A 17,733-nucleotide genomic window follows, 5' to 3' on the forward strand; every position below is an offset into this window, starting at 1 on the left:
TCTATATCCACTCTGTTGCTAATTCATATCAAGTTGACCTTTGTGACATCTCCCTTATACTTCCTTTCTCTCTTCTAACACTTCCACTACTCTGGTGAAAGCCTTTATCATCTTATACCTAAATTATTGAAATGATATTCTGGTTGGTCTTCCTGCCAAGTTTCTCCCCATTGTAGTCTATCCTTTATTCAGTTGTCCAATTGATCTTCTTACAGTGCAAGTTTGACCATGTCACTTCTTCATTCTGTAAACTGCAGAAATCCACTACTACCCCAGAACCAAATCCTTTCTCTGCCTTTTAAAGTAATTCATAATCTGTCCCTTTTCTCCTTTTCCTTTATACTTTAGTCCATTCCATGTATTCTTTGATGTAGTGACATTGGTCCCTTTGCTCTTCTTCAAAAAAGACACTCTATCTCCCAACTTTGGGTATTTTCACTGGCTATCCTCCATGAATAGAATTCTTTTCCTTCTCAGTGCTTAGCTTAGGCAAGTGACTTAATGTCACTTTTCTCAACTATAAAATGGAAATAATAATACCACCAAATTTACCAGGTTTGTTGTGAGGATAAAACAAGATAATATTGTTAAGGTATAAACCTTAATGTACTACATAAATGCTATTATTTTTATGTTCGTTCATTTGTTCATTTATTTGTTGTTTATTATACTTACTCAAGGTCCCATACACCATTCTATTATAGCTAGATGACAAAGTGGATCAAGTAATAAATCTGGAGTCAGAAAGAGCTAAATTCAAATTGTGCCACACATACTTATTAACTTTGTGACCTTGGACAAATCACTTAACTTCTACCTGCCTCCATTTCTTCATCTGTAAAATGGGGAAAATAATAGGACCGACCTTCCATTATATTCCAGATATACATATCACAAGTATCTCTTATTAGATAAATTTGAAGTTATACAAATCTTAAAGCACATATAAATGCTACTATTTTCATTTTTGTTAATATTTTTACCAGATCTCAATTGTTCTTGTTCAAATGTTTCAATCATGTCTAACTCTTCATGATTAGCAAAGATATTGGAGTGATTTGCCATTTCCTTTTCCAACTCATTTTTAAGATAAAGAACTGAGATAAACAGAGTTATATGATTTGCTCAGACTCACACATTTATTAAGTATCTGAGGACAGATTGAACTCAGGAAGATGAGTCTTTATGACTTCAGGGGCAGCATTTTAACCACTTTGCGACCTAGCCACCTCTGTATATCTCAGCAGTATATACTATATCCAGTAATGAGTATGCCTTAATTTATAGACAGTTTTTTATCTGTTACTGGAAATCAAATACTAATTTCAGTTTGAAGCCAGAATTTTAGAAAGAACAAATTGGTCAGCTATTTATTTTCATGCATCTTTTTCTTTCTCTTTTTCTCCTAGAAACTCACTAAGATAAGCTGCAGGGAAGATGGCAATCTACATTGGTAGAGAGAGTTCCTTACCAGGAGCTTGTTACACTGATGAAATCTTCCATCCAATTTTTTGGATTCCTTGCTTCTCTTCTGAAGAAAGAAATTTAACCTTTCTGTGCCCTTGGCCAACTGTCTCAGGAAGAATCTATAGCTGAGCAGCATTTATTAGTAGAGAAAATATCCTTACTGAAAGTGTCCTACACTGAAGAAATCACAAGTGAAATTTCAAAAAAATGAATTAATATCCATAAGTCTTTGTCTATAAGCATCAAAGCATTTGGGTTATTCAATAAACTTTAAATGTTTTGTTTTAAATCAGTATAACAGGGAAAATCTAAGTATATCAAGAATATTTTTCTTCATCATGTTTGTATGTCTGTGTGTAATTTTTGTAAAGAAAATCAGTTTGAAGGGCAATAGAAAACAATTTTTCAGAGCAGAATTTATGGAGACTTTTAGAAACTGCTGACACTAGCAATTTAGACAAACCATTAGTGTGAATCAAATGAAGGATAAAAAGACTCCAAGTTCTGCCTTCCTCCCTTATTCCCATATGTACCTTATCTTGTAAGGACCAGTGAAAGAGACATGATAGATTCAAGGAGAGTATCCTGATATTTGCTTATTCATGTGTTTTTTCTGCAAGTTGCATTTATGCTATAAATTCTACTTAAAATTGATTTTGTTAAAGTGAAAAATATTTTTTCAAAAGGTATAGTAAGTCATTATAACACATTTGGTTTCACTGTTTTGTTTTACATTTCCTAATTAATCAATTTTCTTAATTAAAAAAACAGTAAATGGACCCTATTACTTCCTGATTTGTTCCCAGGAATAGAAAAGCATATATCCCAAGGCTATATGACAAATGTGTTTATGGAGCCATTGAATTCAAATGTGCCCCTTTATAGAACTTAGCTTGGCACTCTCAAATTAGAATTGATCATCCAGTCTCCTCTGTATTTTTGCTGTGGACACCTGTCTATTAATTACACAAGGAATACTATTATTAACTTTTGTTGCCCAAGGCAACTGGACTTTCCTGCCTAAATGCCATTCATACATTGTGGGAAAGATAACAGTCTCTTTGTCTTTTAAAAGTCCTAAGAGGGGAAACCAGTATTAAACACTGTGTGGAACTGTCTCTTTTAATGGTATAGTTAGACTTGTTCAGATGCCATGAGGGTAATGTTTTTGGGTGGGTTTTTTTGTCTCAATAAGGTTTCTGCTTATGGAAGCTTGAAGTCTTCTTAGTTTTAAGTGCTTTTAGGAGACAAAACTTACAGAATATTCACAGGGTATGTGTTCCACTCAAGCACACAATAAACTCTAAATTCTGTTTATAATGATCAACCTCGTTAGAAATCCTCCTTTGGTATCTTCTTGTAGTTTGGTGGTGATTCTGGATTTTTGAAAGCTAAACCTGCAATAGAAGAGCTCTAAAGGCTGGTCAAGTTAGAAAGCCTTTGGGCATAAGCATAAGAATGAATGGCAGTCATATGAAGACTAATTTCAGAAAAGCTCATTAACAATTTGACCATCAGAGGATGATTTTCCCCATAATTCACAAAGATTATTTCCTGGGAAGTGGGAAAAGAAGAAGCACTGTGATCATCAGAGAATATCCGAAATATTGATGTAGATTGGATCCCAAGACCATTTCCCCCCACTGGTTCTGCTTTAATTCAAGGAGATACATATTCTGCTTTAATTCAAGGAGATACATATTCCATACCTTGCCTATCTTAGTAAAGATGAGACATAATTTCCCTACACTTCTCTTCCAACCCACTCCTCCAAATATGCCAGTTCAATTCCTCAAGGGGGGTTCATCTCTTAGATCTCTATTGTCACACTTTGGTCACACATTCAGTTGAATGATAGTATGAAAACTGGTTTTGTTGCCAGGCCCTCCATGCTTCTGAAGTCCTGTTTTATTCCTGCACTTAAAGGTTTACATATGCTTTGGTGCCTTTAGGTAGAATAGCTGGTTAAGAATTCTATAGAACCATAAATGGAAAGTTCAAATGAAATAAATTTGTAATTTTCCTTCTTCCTGCAAAACAGTAGATTTTGTATATTGTTCAGACACGCTCTGAAATTATAGAATAATTTAAAAATTCATTTAAAGTATTTTAAAATATGAAAGTGACAACTTCTGTCCTAGCTAGGTCTTTCCCTGAAAACCTTTTCCCTTAACTGTGTGTTCTTTATTAGAAACATTCATCTTTGTGCCAATCAGTGCCACCAGATAGTTTTAAACTCCATGGTAACAGCATTAACTATTAGCAATACTAGGAGTAGCAATAAAAATAATAATTATAATAAATGCCTCCTTGGGAAAAAAAAATTCTTTATCCTATCAAGAATTTGTTCCCTCCTTTGTCTTCTAGAGGCAAATTATAATAATTGTTTTGTCAGCTGATAGAAGAAATCTTTAACTTTATGCCATATCACCTCAGAAATCTCAACTCTAAATGCCACTCAGATGTTAAATAATAACCAGGGAACCAGGCAGGGAACTGATGCTTTCTGATGCTTCCAAGTAAACTCTAGAGAACAGAATTCATTGTACTATTCACAGCACTTCTCCCCTCCTGTAGTGCTTTGAAGTTATTTCAAATAAGAAACAGGTATTGGAAACATTGTTGAATTGTTGCAGCAGCCCAAGACTAGCTTTTCTCCAAACTTATTGCTTCCCCTGAAAAAGATGAATAGCAGTAAAAAACAAAGAATCAATGTGAAGCCAAAATGGCATATGTCTAAAAGCAATTTTGTGGGACAATTAGGTGTTACAGTGGATGAAGCACCAGCCCTAGAATCAGGAGTTCAAATGTGGCTTCAGACAACTTGATATTTACTCGCTGTGTGACCTTGATTAAGTCATTTAATCTCAATAAATAAAAGTAATTTTTGTACAAATGCATGGTGGTGTTCTTTGGTTTTTCCTTAGCCATTTTATGTCTCATTTGGCTTTGTCCTTTTATTTTTAATCCACATATTTCATAATCCTTCAGAATATCCAATATTGTGATAATATTTTGTTCCAAAACTGTATATCCCCATGGTTAGTTACCACAGGTCAAAAATATATACATTCAGAAAGAAGTTGGAGAGCTAGAATGAGGAAGATCCCAGATCCATTAGGACTTAGAGATATACCCCCCTCAAAGGGAGAGACAGAATTTCCTCCAAACTTCTCCACTTGTTCAGTCATTCAATCATATCTGATTCTTTGTGACCCCATGGACCATTGCACATCAGGTCCTTCTATACTCTACTATACCTAGCTTGGAGTCTGTCTAATGATTCCTCCACACAACCAAGAATCCACCTTAATACAGACCCTTAAATAGACCTTTAAAGTCCTTCAGAGATACTTGATGGATAAGTTGAGGCAGGAGAGGATGGAGTGCAGGGGGTCCTAGAAATCTTTGGGATCAATTCCAGCATTTCCTCCTTGCTGAGCTAGACCCAACCCTCATTGAGTTTGGATCTTCCCTGAGGTCTAAGGCTGCAAGAGATCCATGTTGGGGGCATTTCAGAAGAATCCAGAGAAGAACATCCAACCCACTGGAGCAGACCCAGATGCAAGATTGAATCTTTACCAAACCCACATAGGTCTATTAACCTGAAATTGGCTCTGTGCAGAGTAGCCTCAGAGCATTCCCTAGAGATCTAAAGCAACTCTGTGGAAAACAGAGGCTGAGGTGGGCCTAGGCCCAATAACCTTGAAATCCTGCCCGAGTCCAGCAGAGAAAGCAGCCTCAAGGAACGGGGTTAGGGAGGCAGAATCCAGCAGGATGTCAGGAACTTCTTGAATATTAGGTAGAAAAAAGATGAGGCAAAATGCTGCCAGATAATTAGCCTATGCAGGAATGCAACAGGAAATAACCTCTAAGAACAGCAAGAGGGGAAAAGGATCCATAAAGAGTTTATGGCAGGGAGAGGGCCCTGAACCTTGTGCCAAGAGGGAGCCCCACAAAAGAGAGAGGCCTCATGAAGAGTCTAGAAACAAAGAAACAGAGTTCCTTGAAGGGGAGCCCTAGCCTAATCTTCAGTATTCTGAACCAACAGACCCTGCCCACACCATTCAATTGGAAAGCTTAATGCAAATTTATTTTCCCCTCCCCTAAATAAACCAAGGAAAACTTCAAAGAATGAAAAGGGAATATCTTGGCTTGTGAAGGGCCAAGGAGTAAACCCCCAAGAGGATAGAAACACTACAAATCCAGGTAAAGTCAGAGGAAAAAAATGCCTTGGCTACAGAAGTACCTAGAGGACACACACAAAAAAGAAATGCAAAACTGAAAAGCTAAAGAGAAAAAAAAAATTGGCAAGGACAATTCATAGACAGTGGAAAATTTCACTCAAGAACTGAATGCCCTGATAATGAGAATGGGCCAGAAAGAAAATGACAATAGATCAATAGGAAATATCAAAAGTAAACCCAAAAATGTGGGTGAAGAATGAAGAGAAGAAAATCTAAGAAGTATGGTATCAAAAATAACTGGCCTGGAAAATGGCACACAAGGAGAGATAGTCTATGAATTATTGGGTTGTCTGAAAACTATGATCAGTAAAAAATAAGTATGAACTCCACATTTCAGGAAATTATAAATAAAAATTTCTCAGATCTCTTAGATCTAGAAGGCGAAGGAAAAGAATCCAGTGGTCAGTTTTCTGGGGGAAAAAGGAACACCAAATAAAATCTCCCAGGAATATTAAAAAAAAAAAAAAAATCCAGAGCTTTTAGGTCTAAGGAAAAAAATACTACTAATAGCAAAAAAAAAAAAAAAAAAATGGAGAATTCAAATATAAAGGAGGTATATTAAGGATTGCACAAAATTAGGATATAGTTACTACGATAAAGAGGAGAGAATGGAAAATAATATTTCCAAAAATTGGGATAAAGGATTTATAATCAATGATAACTTACCTGGCAAACCCAAGTCTAATACTACAGGGAGGGAAATGAATCTCTAATAAAATAGATGATTTTCAAGAATTTCTAATAAAAAAAAGCCCAAACTGAATAGACATTTAGAAATGAAGATGCCAAGAAAAACAGAAATTTACATATTTATAAAACTGAATGGGAATTTGTAGGGGTGACATTTTACATGTTGAGGAAATAAATAATAAATTTATTCTCAGATCCCTAATATTTTTAAAGGTCATAGAGAAAAGTTAAAGACAGAGGCTCTGTGAGTAGTTATATTTTGTTTTCATGTTTTTAGAAGAAGATTAAAAATAGGAGAGAACAGATAACTATTGGGGAGGAAAGGAGGAAGAAGGGAAAAATCAATCACAATTACACAATAGAGATACATAAGATGAAGATTATTTGCAATTTGGCTTCCAACACACACCATCAGACTGTCAATAAGGACAAAAAAGGGAAAAGACAAATGTTGAAGGGCACTGAGAAAACAGGTATACTAACTAATGCATTGGGGTATAAATTGACCGAGCAAGCAGTCTGGAACTCTGATCAATGAAATGATAAAAAAAAAAAATAACAAATTCAAAAGAACGAAGACAAAACATGCTACGCATCTCCAGATAGAGAGGTAATAACTTTAATATGCAGAAAGACATATATTGTTGACATGGCTAATATAGAAAGTTCTTTTTCCAGTCTATATAATCCCTATTGAAAGATTATTTTAATAGTCTAATTTTTTTGAGGGAATGAGTAGTGGAAGAGACAAATTAGTAAATATATATCTATATGTACACATATCTACATATGTATATATATGTGTATGTGCATTATATATATATATATATAATTTGAACAATAAATATAATAAACTATTAAACAGAATCTAAAAATAGATAATAGGGATATGTTTGACTACAAAACAAGGTTTTGACTCCTAAACTCTTTTTAACCATTTTTGTTTTCATTAATCTTTCTGATTTTGTTTTAAATTGTCTGCTTATGAAAATCTTAAAGGAAATTTTACAGACACACAATTCTTGATGGGTATCCTAGTCCCTCCAAATCAGATAAATAGATGTAAATTCTTTGTCCTATCTCGAGCCCAATGTCCACCTCTCTGCAAATATCCAATATGAAGGAGGAGAAACAAAGGTATGCCCGTCATAAATTAACAAATTATTCTACCAGCATGGCAAGGACATGACAGATTATATCTTAAAGCCCTCTGTTTCATATCAGTCAATGGGATTTTTCACATTATTCATTCTACAAAATGCCACAGGATCAATGTGACTGGTACACAAATCAGGTAAATTAAAAAAAAAGAAATTTAAAAAAAAAAGAAGAGAAGAGTAAAATTATACCTTGTTAATCCTACTCAAAGATACTTTCTCTTTTTGTAGCAAATGATTCCATATTGAATAATCTAATAATAAGCAATCAGTTTTTCCTATGCTTGTCATAAAATGGCCCTAATTCAATGAACTTTTATTGCCATTAAGGATCTTTATCTCAAAATTTCTTCCTCTGTCATTTAGCATTTTGATAACAAAATAATGCTAAGGATGATGTCAATAGAAATGTTCTTATGAATATAAACTCAGATATTTATCAGCTGTGAGACTCTGGGCAAGTCACTTGACCTCTTGTTTCTTAGTTTTCTCATCTGTAAAATGAGATAATAACACCTACCATTGTTATGAGCATCAAATGAGATAATACTGTAGTGCTTAACATAGTTCCAGGCACATAATAAATACCATACAAATTTTAGCTGTTATTATCATATTCATTGGTAGAGGATGAGACAAGTTTTAAACCTAGAGTGAGCAAGACTTGAGTTCAAATCTAGCCTCAGACACTTAATAGCTGTGTGACCCTGGGCAAGTCACTTAACCCTGTTTGTCTCAGTTGTCTCATCTGTAAAAAGAGCTGAAGAAGGAAATGGCAAACTATTTCAGTCTTTTCCAAGAAAACCCCAGATGGGGTCAGATATAACCGAACAACAACAAATTGATAGAACATGTTTCTCACTTTTAATTCCTTATACTAATAAAATCAGAGATCTAGTTTTTTTTTTTTTTTTTTTTTTAAAGTACTTTCCTCACAGGCTTGCTGTGAAAATAAATTAGGTGTTTATAAAGAGCACCATGTATGTCAATTATTATTATTCCTTTCCCAGGAACAACTCTTGCATGGTCGGGTTAGAGTCTAATATATTCTGAGAGTTACAGTCGTTTACCTTCAATGCAAAGCACAGATTTTTATTTTAGAATTGATGTTTTTGCTGGTCATTGCCCCTCCATTGTCTTCCTAATATTGTTTCCTTGGTGGGGGAGTTCAACTCTACAAAAGACCACAAGGTGGCAGAACTCACGTTGCAAAGATACACTTAGCCAAACCAGTGCTCAATGAGCGCCATTGTAGGTCTTTTTATTTTCCAATTTTGAAAGATCATTTATAAACTGTAGTTTTCTCTTCTTTGTTGCATTATAGTTTTCTTTGCACAACAAAGAAGTCTCATTTAAAACAGCTTGGAAGTGGAGTTATGTTTTGACTGCCTTCAATTCTAAGACTTTTTCCCTCAAAGGAAACTGATGTGAAAACTGTATAGATTACTAAATTTGCCATTTCAAATGTATGTACATGTAAACCATTTCAAGTCTGATTCCACAACAACTTTTTTTTAAAATTTTTTTCCCGTGATTTTTAACCACCTTCTAAATAATTAAGGGACAAATAAGATTCTTATTAATTCCATAAAGTATAATTTTAATAGCCAAACCCTGTTAGATCTTTACTTTAATGATATTCAGTTTATTTAACCTCTTACAAAAATGGATAGTAAAGATAGTTGCATGGAGACTCAATATCTTTTTTTTAGATCTTAGAATTTTAAGATCCAACTGAAAACAAAATAAAAACTCATTGTCTACATAGAAAATAAATAATTTGTAAACTGGGCATTGCTTATTGTTGCATTTGCATTAGAGATAGATGCTAAGATATATCATTATGTGAAGCCTAAACAAGAAAGTCATTTAAAATAGATTAAATGATGTGAAATAAAGCTTCCAAAAGCTGTAATTGAAAGTGTCAGAAACATTAGCTTTGAAACAAATAACATTTAATCACAGAGATAATGCAGAAGCATAAATTTTTGCAGGTTGTTTTCTTCAATCAAATTTACATTTTAATATGTCAAGACAGTTCATCACTTTTGGCTGTCTGGTATCAAACCACATGCCAAAACTTGTACATGTAACGACTTATATTTGCAATGGGACCTAATCTAAATGCCCCCAAAATGAAAAGTTAATAGAAACATTTCTAGATTAGATTATAAAGTTAGTTATTTTAGAATATTGGACATTTAATCATCTAGATATTTTTGGTTATTGAAAGGCAAAAATTATAATCATCTGTGTATATGTACATATAAAGTGACTATTCTGAGGGTTTTTCAATTCCTCTCTAAAATATCTCATTTAACAGCTGTCCATAGATGAGACTGCTAACCAAGTAATTCTATAACACATTGGAGCAGACAAAGAGAGAGAACTTTCTAGTAGATGTGGTAAATATTTCTTGAAAGGTCAGTGGGCTGAAGAGAGGCTTCTAAATTTAAATTACACTTTTTGCTTTATGGTAGTAAATATAAATCAACTAATGAATTTGATTTCATTCAACAAGCATTAATTAAAAGTACATTGCCAGGCCCTATGCTAGGACCTGAGTTTACAAAGACAAAAGTGAGTTAATGAATGTAGAAAGGAGTGAGAAGGTTTTTTTTTTAGGAATGGTTATGGCATAAGCAAATGGTTGGCATTGGGAATGAATATGAAATGTTTAGAGAATACAAACTAAAGGAAACTAGTCCAATTATCCTCAAAGACTAAAAATTTAAGTGAATAAGTAAGATGGGAACAAATTGTAAAGAACATTTTATGTCTAGATAAGGAGTTTGAATTGATTCCTTGATAGGGAGCCATTATATTCTCGAGTTGGGCAATGGAATGACAAAAAGTTTCTTTTTTTTTGTTTGTTTCTTAATTTTCAGACATGTCACGTCCACATTTACAAAACATCCATTAAAATTCCACTCTGCTATCCAATACTGAGAATATTCTTCTTCTGTAGTAATAATCAGCAATAATGAAATTGGATCAGGATTGTAATTTGTATTCCCAACCTAAAAGAAATTAATAAAAAATATGATATCAAGCTAAGGACAAGCAAGAACTTTCATTTAAATGAGAAATATGTCCCTAACACACACTGTATGTATTCCTAGTACTGTGACTCACTGCCATCACATGTTGTCAGATAGCATCACTAAGACATTAAGTGTGGGAAGGAGGTTGAAAATATAACAAGCTGATGGATTTTTAGAAAAAGTCTGTTAGATTGATCCTTCATTTCCTGAAACATTTGTCTTTCTATGTAAGAACTCATTAATTTTTTTAACTGGATATGCACCAGAAAAACTTCCCACTTCTCTGAGCAGATCAGATACTCTTTCTCTGACTATGAGGATACATATTTCATTCCCTTTTCCTAGTATTCCTCCATCTCATTCCCATTCATTAATTTATCACCCACTTATTAAATGTCTTCTATATGTAAAGCAGCACAATAATAAATTTATAAACAAATAAGTGAATCTCAAATTCACCTTAAATTAGCCCTAAATAGTGATTTTCTCCTATTTCAGATATCAACCAATAATCTTCAAGTTCTTGGACTCAGAAATGATCTCTCTCGTTTCATAGTCTATCAATCTACTAGTTTGAAATAGTTTTATAGACACCAATTCTTAGAGTAAATTTAGAGTAATTGCTAAGAACTGAAGAGTTTAGGTAAATGCTGAGTAGAAACTCAAACTCAGGTCATTGACATGCCATATTTGATGCTCTTTTTTTGTTTTGGGTTGTGACTTGCCCAGGGTCATAAAGGTAGTAAGTGTCTGAGGCCAATTTGAACTCCTGACTTCAGGGCTGGTACTCTACTTACTATGCCATCTAACTGCCCCCATATTTGTTGTTCTTTCCATTGTAATATATGCTCTGTTTCATAGCATGAAATTAGTAGGATATGAGTGAAACCTAGCACCTAGACTTGCCAAAGCAGTTTAGCAACTATAAAACTGGCTCTTTATTAAGTATAATATTTAAAAATTCATACAGTATACTTATAATATGTATGCATACATACATGTGCACATGCAATGTATATATACACATATAACCATGAGGGAATATATGTGTGTATGTGTATATATATATATATATATATATATATATATGTGTGTGTGTTTTATACCTGTTTAAATATGTGCATATATAAAATACATATACATACATGTATAAGTATTTGTAATTGTTGTTCAGTCATTTCAGTCATGTTTGACTCTTCATAACCCTATTTGGAGTTTTCTTCACAAAGATACTGGAATGATTTGTCATTTCCTTCTCAGCTCATTTTATACATGAGGAAACTGAGGCAAACAGGATTAGGGAACTTGCCCAGGATCATACAATTAATAAATTTCTGAGGCCATATTTGAATTTAGAAAGATGAGTTTTTCTGACTTCAGACCTGGAATTCTATTCAGTGTGTCACCTAGTTGCCTATATACATACATGTACACATATATATACATGTGAATAAACACAAATACATGTGTAGCATATCTGCATATGTTATACATATATGTATACTGTGTGTGTCTGACATACAAATATATACATGTGTGTGCAGATAGCTATACATATGTGTATATTTGTATATGTATGTAACCAGCAAAAACTGAAGCCTTCAGATGAAAAATAAATATTCCTCACTAAGAAAAGGTAGAGATTTGAATACTTTAATTGTATATGAAGAGATTAGGAAAATAATGAAAAGGAAATGGGCAGAGGTGGCAGTTATACCTATGTAAATATATCAATATAAATATGCATATGCATTCACAAGATTCTAAATGGAGTTTGGAAATGACTGAACTGAAACTCATCATCCTAAGGCAACATGAAGTAGGCATAGAGAGGGAAGGAACTTTTGAGTGAATCTGACAGAAAAGTCAAAGCCACAACTTAAGAGCTGAAATTCTGGGAGATCAAAGGAATTCTGTTGTACTAAGCTCAAAGAGCTTTAAAAAAAAGAAGAAGAAGAAGCACAATAACACTCTCAATGAAGAAGTACTACCCACCCCAGCCAGGGGCTAAAAGTAGAAAAAACTGCTGTTGACTATGGAAGAGCAAGTTTAAGAAACCAGTGGAACCAGCAGAAATGCTATACCTTGAGAAGAGCCCAGAAGTCAAGCAACTTGCTGAATTCCCTCTAAAGGTCACTACTCAGAGACTTGGTGAATTTTCCAAAATAGGGAATGGGAACTTGAGATCTCCTGGTCATGTGTCCCTTTATATATGTCTCTAACTATCATTGTATTTTGGTTTTTTCCTTCTCTTTATAAGCTGAAACTACAGTGTGTATTTCTTCCTCAATGTCTTTAGCAAGATTAAAATTGCTCTTTCTAAATATCCAGATAGCTAGATATCTAAGATATATCTCATCTAGAGGAAGTCAAAGACAAAAGAGACCCTGTGTATACCAAAATGATCATTGTAGCATTTTTTGTGGCAGCAAAAGTCTAGAAACACAGAAGGTACCTAAACAAATGCTGGTATATGGGTGTAATGAAATATTGCTGTGCCTTAAGATGTGGTGATGGAAAAATGCAGAGAAACTGATGCAAAGTGAAGTAAGCAAAGTCAGAGAAATAATTTTCATAATTATTTCCACAATGCAAATAGAAAGAACAATAAAAGGAAAATGAATATTGTGTAATTTTAGAGATCAAAGTTGACTCTGGAGAAGAAATATAATAACTTTTACAACCCAAAAGCATTGGTTTCATTTTTTTACTCTTTTTTTGTGAGTATTTTCACTACAAGAATCAGCAAACACTTCAAACAAGAACTTGATTTATTGTTTTGCTCTAAGAAAATGATGGAGAGGGTGTTTATAATGTTGATTAAACTTTTTTTTAAAGAGCCAGTTGTTAAACCTATACCAGCACACCACTGACTCTACTTCTGGGATTTGGCGGGTGAGCTTTTACTTTAATGTAACTGTAATTGGAGAAACTAGCCATTTCCACATCATTTTATCTCCTCCCTCTCCTTGCTCTTTTTTCAAATCCACGTTACTTATTAACTTCCTCCATTAGAATGTAAACTCTGAGAGTGTAGCCCTACCCTATCTGATTTACTTTGCTTAATAAATTATCTATCTATGTATTTATCTTCTTTTCAGTCATTTCAATCATATCTAGCTTTTTGTGACCTCATATGGGCTTTTCTTGGCAAAGATACTAAAATGTTTTGCCATTTCTTTACCCAGTTTATTTTACAAATGAGGAAATTGAAGCAAATGGCGTAAAGTGACTTACTCAGAATCACACAATTAGTAAATGTCTGCAACTGGATTTGAACTCAGATTTTCCTGACTTTAGGCCTGGCACTCTATTCCCTGTACCACCTAGCTGCCCATCTGTCTATTTACCTATCAACTATTTTCTGATTTTTAGGTTCCTTTGAGGCTTTATTGAAAATTTTCTTTAAGAAATTTATCAAAGGAAGTTGTTCTTAAAAATATCAAAGAAATTCTGTATGTCTTTTTTCTTTTTAAAACATTTATATCTTGGTTTACAGTATAGTGTTAAAATGATTAATAAAAAAAAAATAAGCTTACTGTTGTTGAGGTCAACAGAGCTTGTCTTGCTGAACTAACGACAAAACATAATGATATTTCTGGGCTTCAAATATTATCATCTCATTCTAACCTACTCTCCCACCATATGCTCACAATTCTTAATGACTAAACAAAGAAAAGAATAGTTTTTGCATTGACTCTGCCACCTATCCCGAATAGATTTTTTCAGTTCAGTAGCATCTTAGAAAATGAGATACATGACACTGTTTCGATTGTTTATTTTTGGATTCCCTCCAGAAGCCCTTGCAACAGCATGTTTATATTTTTCATTCTAGATATGCTAAAACAGAAGATATAAGATTTCAAACATGGCCAAACTTGCCTTAAAATTGTGCTTCAGAGGAGCACATGATCTCAGTCTAGAACAGGGAATCTTAATCTGGGGTCTGTGAACTTAATTTTTTAAAATATATTTTGAGAACTATATCTCAATATAATTGGTGTCTTTTGTAATCTCATGCATTCTATTCTGCATTTTAAAAGAACATTATTTTGAGAAAGGAGTCTATGAGCTTCTCTAGACTTCCAAGGTAGGACTATAACATCAAAAAGCTTAACAATCCCTAGTAAGAAAGAAAGAATTTTGGAAGTAGTACTGAACAAATTAGGGTTGAAGGTAAGAAATAACTGCAATTTCTGGAAAGAAACCTAGCTTGCACTGCCCTTTTGTTCAAGTTTGTGTTCTTTGTTCATTTGCAGTGCCAGTCCAAATATATGTGCTAATAGAAAAAATTTGGATGTGAATCATAGAATCATGAAGCCTCTGGAAAATAGAAATTGAGAATGATTGGACAGTGGAGAGACACACAATGAACATGAGCAGCTGTTGCAGACTTTAGAAAAAGGGAGAAAAGAGATTGAAAAACATTACTAATAAGGAGAAGAGTGATATCTTAAAAGTCTCAAGTTTATACAGGAGAAACAATATAGAAGTTGTCAGAGAATTATATGACAGGAAAAAAAGACAGTTTAGCCACATAGTAAGAGTACTGTATGGATTTTGGATCCTAGAGTTTTGGATGGACTCCTTGTGTTAAATCTATAGGACATGGAATCACAGAATTTCAAAGTTGAAAGGAATCTCAGCAGCATCTGGTTCAACTTATGCACTTAAAAAAATACTCATTACAACAGGCTTTGATGTGTTTGATGCCTTCCAGTGAGAAATTGCCTATTACCTCCTGATCATTCTACTTAAGAAGACCTACAATTATTAAATAAAAAAAAAGAAAGAAAAGAAAAAAACTTAGGAACATTAAGCTAAATTTTTCTCTTTGTAACTTCAAATGGACAATAAACACAACAGATTTTAAAATGTATTTTTAGAATTGTATTTTAACATGATTGATGTCATTTGTAATCTTATGCATTCTGATTTGTGCACTTTTAAAGAACATGATTCTGAGAAAGGAGTCTATGACCTTCCCTAGACTTCCAAGGAGGGACTATAAGACCAAAAAGCTTAAGAATTTCTAAAAAAAAGAATTTTGGAAATAAACATTGGGGATAAAAAGACAAAATAAAATAATTTCTCTCTCAAGGGAAGTTTTAGTCTATCAGAAAAGTCCATCAGAAATATACATATATAAATATATAAGAAATAAATATTAAGTATTTTTTCAAGGGAGGGAAGCACTGACAACTGAGGGAGGAGAAAGAAAAGCTTTATTTACAAGAGGCTATTTAAATTTTGAAGAAAACATGAGATTCTAAAAAGTGGAAGTGAGGAGGAACTATGGAGAAGAAAAGCCAGTATAGCTGAAGCAGCAAGTGATTCAGAAGGAGAAAAAGGAGGAAGCTTGTTGGACATGTGCTAACCATCTTGATGACTACTTCCCTTTAAACTCTGATAGAAATAGCACAGGACCCTGAACGCAAGAGCTTTGGGAATAACCTCGTCCTCTCAATTACTCCCAGTCCTTTTTCCAGCCTGGACTCCACAACAATCACTGGGAGGAATAATCACTGTGGAGAAGGGATCTACTTAGCTGGCCCCACAAATACCAATGCTAACCAATTACCACTATTAATCAGGAAAGGTCAAGGACTCCAGGAGAGGCACCATTTTTCCCTTTCCTCACTAGACTTAAGAAGTCCAGCTTCCCACTCCGATCCTGCGGTCAAAATCTGATGCAATCTGTCTGGAAATTCAATACAGCCATTGCTTCTGCAGATGCTTCATCTTTACCTCTTCGGCCACAGCTACTAAAGATCTGATAAACAACATTCTCCCATAGGGTTCTTGGCATTGTCAAATGGCTCAATATAAGAAATGAATATAATTTTATCAGTAGAAACTATATTAAAAGTAATACATCACCATCTGTTTTCCTACTACACTCTAGGGATCATAGGACTTTTCCATCTGACTTGTAGCTGAATTTTCCTATGTGCATTTTCTCCCCAATTAGAATATGAGTTTCGTGAGAGCAGAGACAGTATTGCTTTTCTATTTGTATCCCCAGTACAGTGATTTGCACATAGAAAGCATTTAGTGAATGCTTTAAAAAATTCATTGATTCATTTCAGGTTTGCAAATAGCATGGAGACAGAAAAATGGAGGGTCACATGCTGAGGAACAGCAAGAAGGCCAATTTGGATGGACTGTATGTAGCATGTGGGTGAGGAGAGCAATATGTGAGCCTGTAAAAACTAGGTTACAATTAGGTGGTTAAAAGTTTTAAATGACAATTGGAGGATTTTTAAAATTTTATTCTGGAGAATGATGAGCCACATGAGTTTTAGAGCAGGGAAATATTATGCCAGGAGCTGTGTAGAAGACAGATTGGAGAGGTAAAATATATGTGTCAGGATGACCAATTGGGAGAGTATGGTGATAATCCAGGTCATAGGTAAAAAGGGCTTGTTCTAGAATGGTAGTTTTATGAGCAAAGAAGGGAACAGGTTTGAGTGTTATGGGGAGAGAAATGACAAGATTTAGTTACCAATGTGGGTAGAAGGTGTGAGAAGTTGATAATTATCCTAAGCATATTAACCTGGGTGAATGGAAAGATAATGGTACTCAATAGAAATATAAAAATGCAGAAAAAGGGTGGGTTACAAATATAATGAGTTCTGTTTTGGACATGTTGAGTTTAAGATGCCAGTGAAACAGCTTGTTGGCCATGTTACTGTTCAATAAAAGCTTCTAGGAAAACTGGTAAGCAGTCTGGCAGAAATTAGGTAAAGATTGATATTTGATACCATATACTAAAATATACTCCAAATAGATATATGACTTTGTAAAGCTCACATAACAAATAAATTAGAAGAGCACAGAAGAAAATAGCTTTCTGAACTATGCATAAAGAATTAATGACCAAAGAAAGGGATCAGAAGGGTCACAAAAGATAAAATGAGCAATTTTGATTGCATATTTTTAAAACTGCACAAGCAAAATTAATGCAGTTAAAATTAGGAAGTAAGCAGTTAACTGGAGAAAAAAAATCTTTGCAAAAAGTTTCTCAGAGACAGATCTTATATCCAAGACATATAAAGAACAGATTCACATTTAAAAGAATGAGAGCCATTATTCAATAGATAAATGATCAAAAGATATGAATTAGTA

Source organism: Sarcophilus harrisii, chromosome 3 (assembly GCF_902635505.1).
Source record: "Sarcophilus harrisii chromosome 3, mSarHar1.11, whole genome shotgun sequence".
NCBI lineage: Eukaryota > Metazoa > Chordata > Mammalia > Dasyuromorphia > Dasyuridae > Sarcophilus > Sarcophilus harrisii.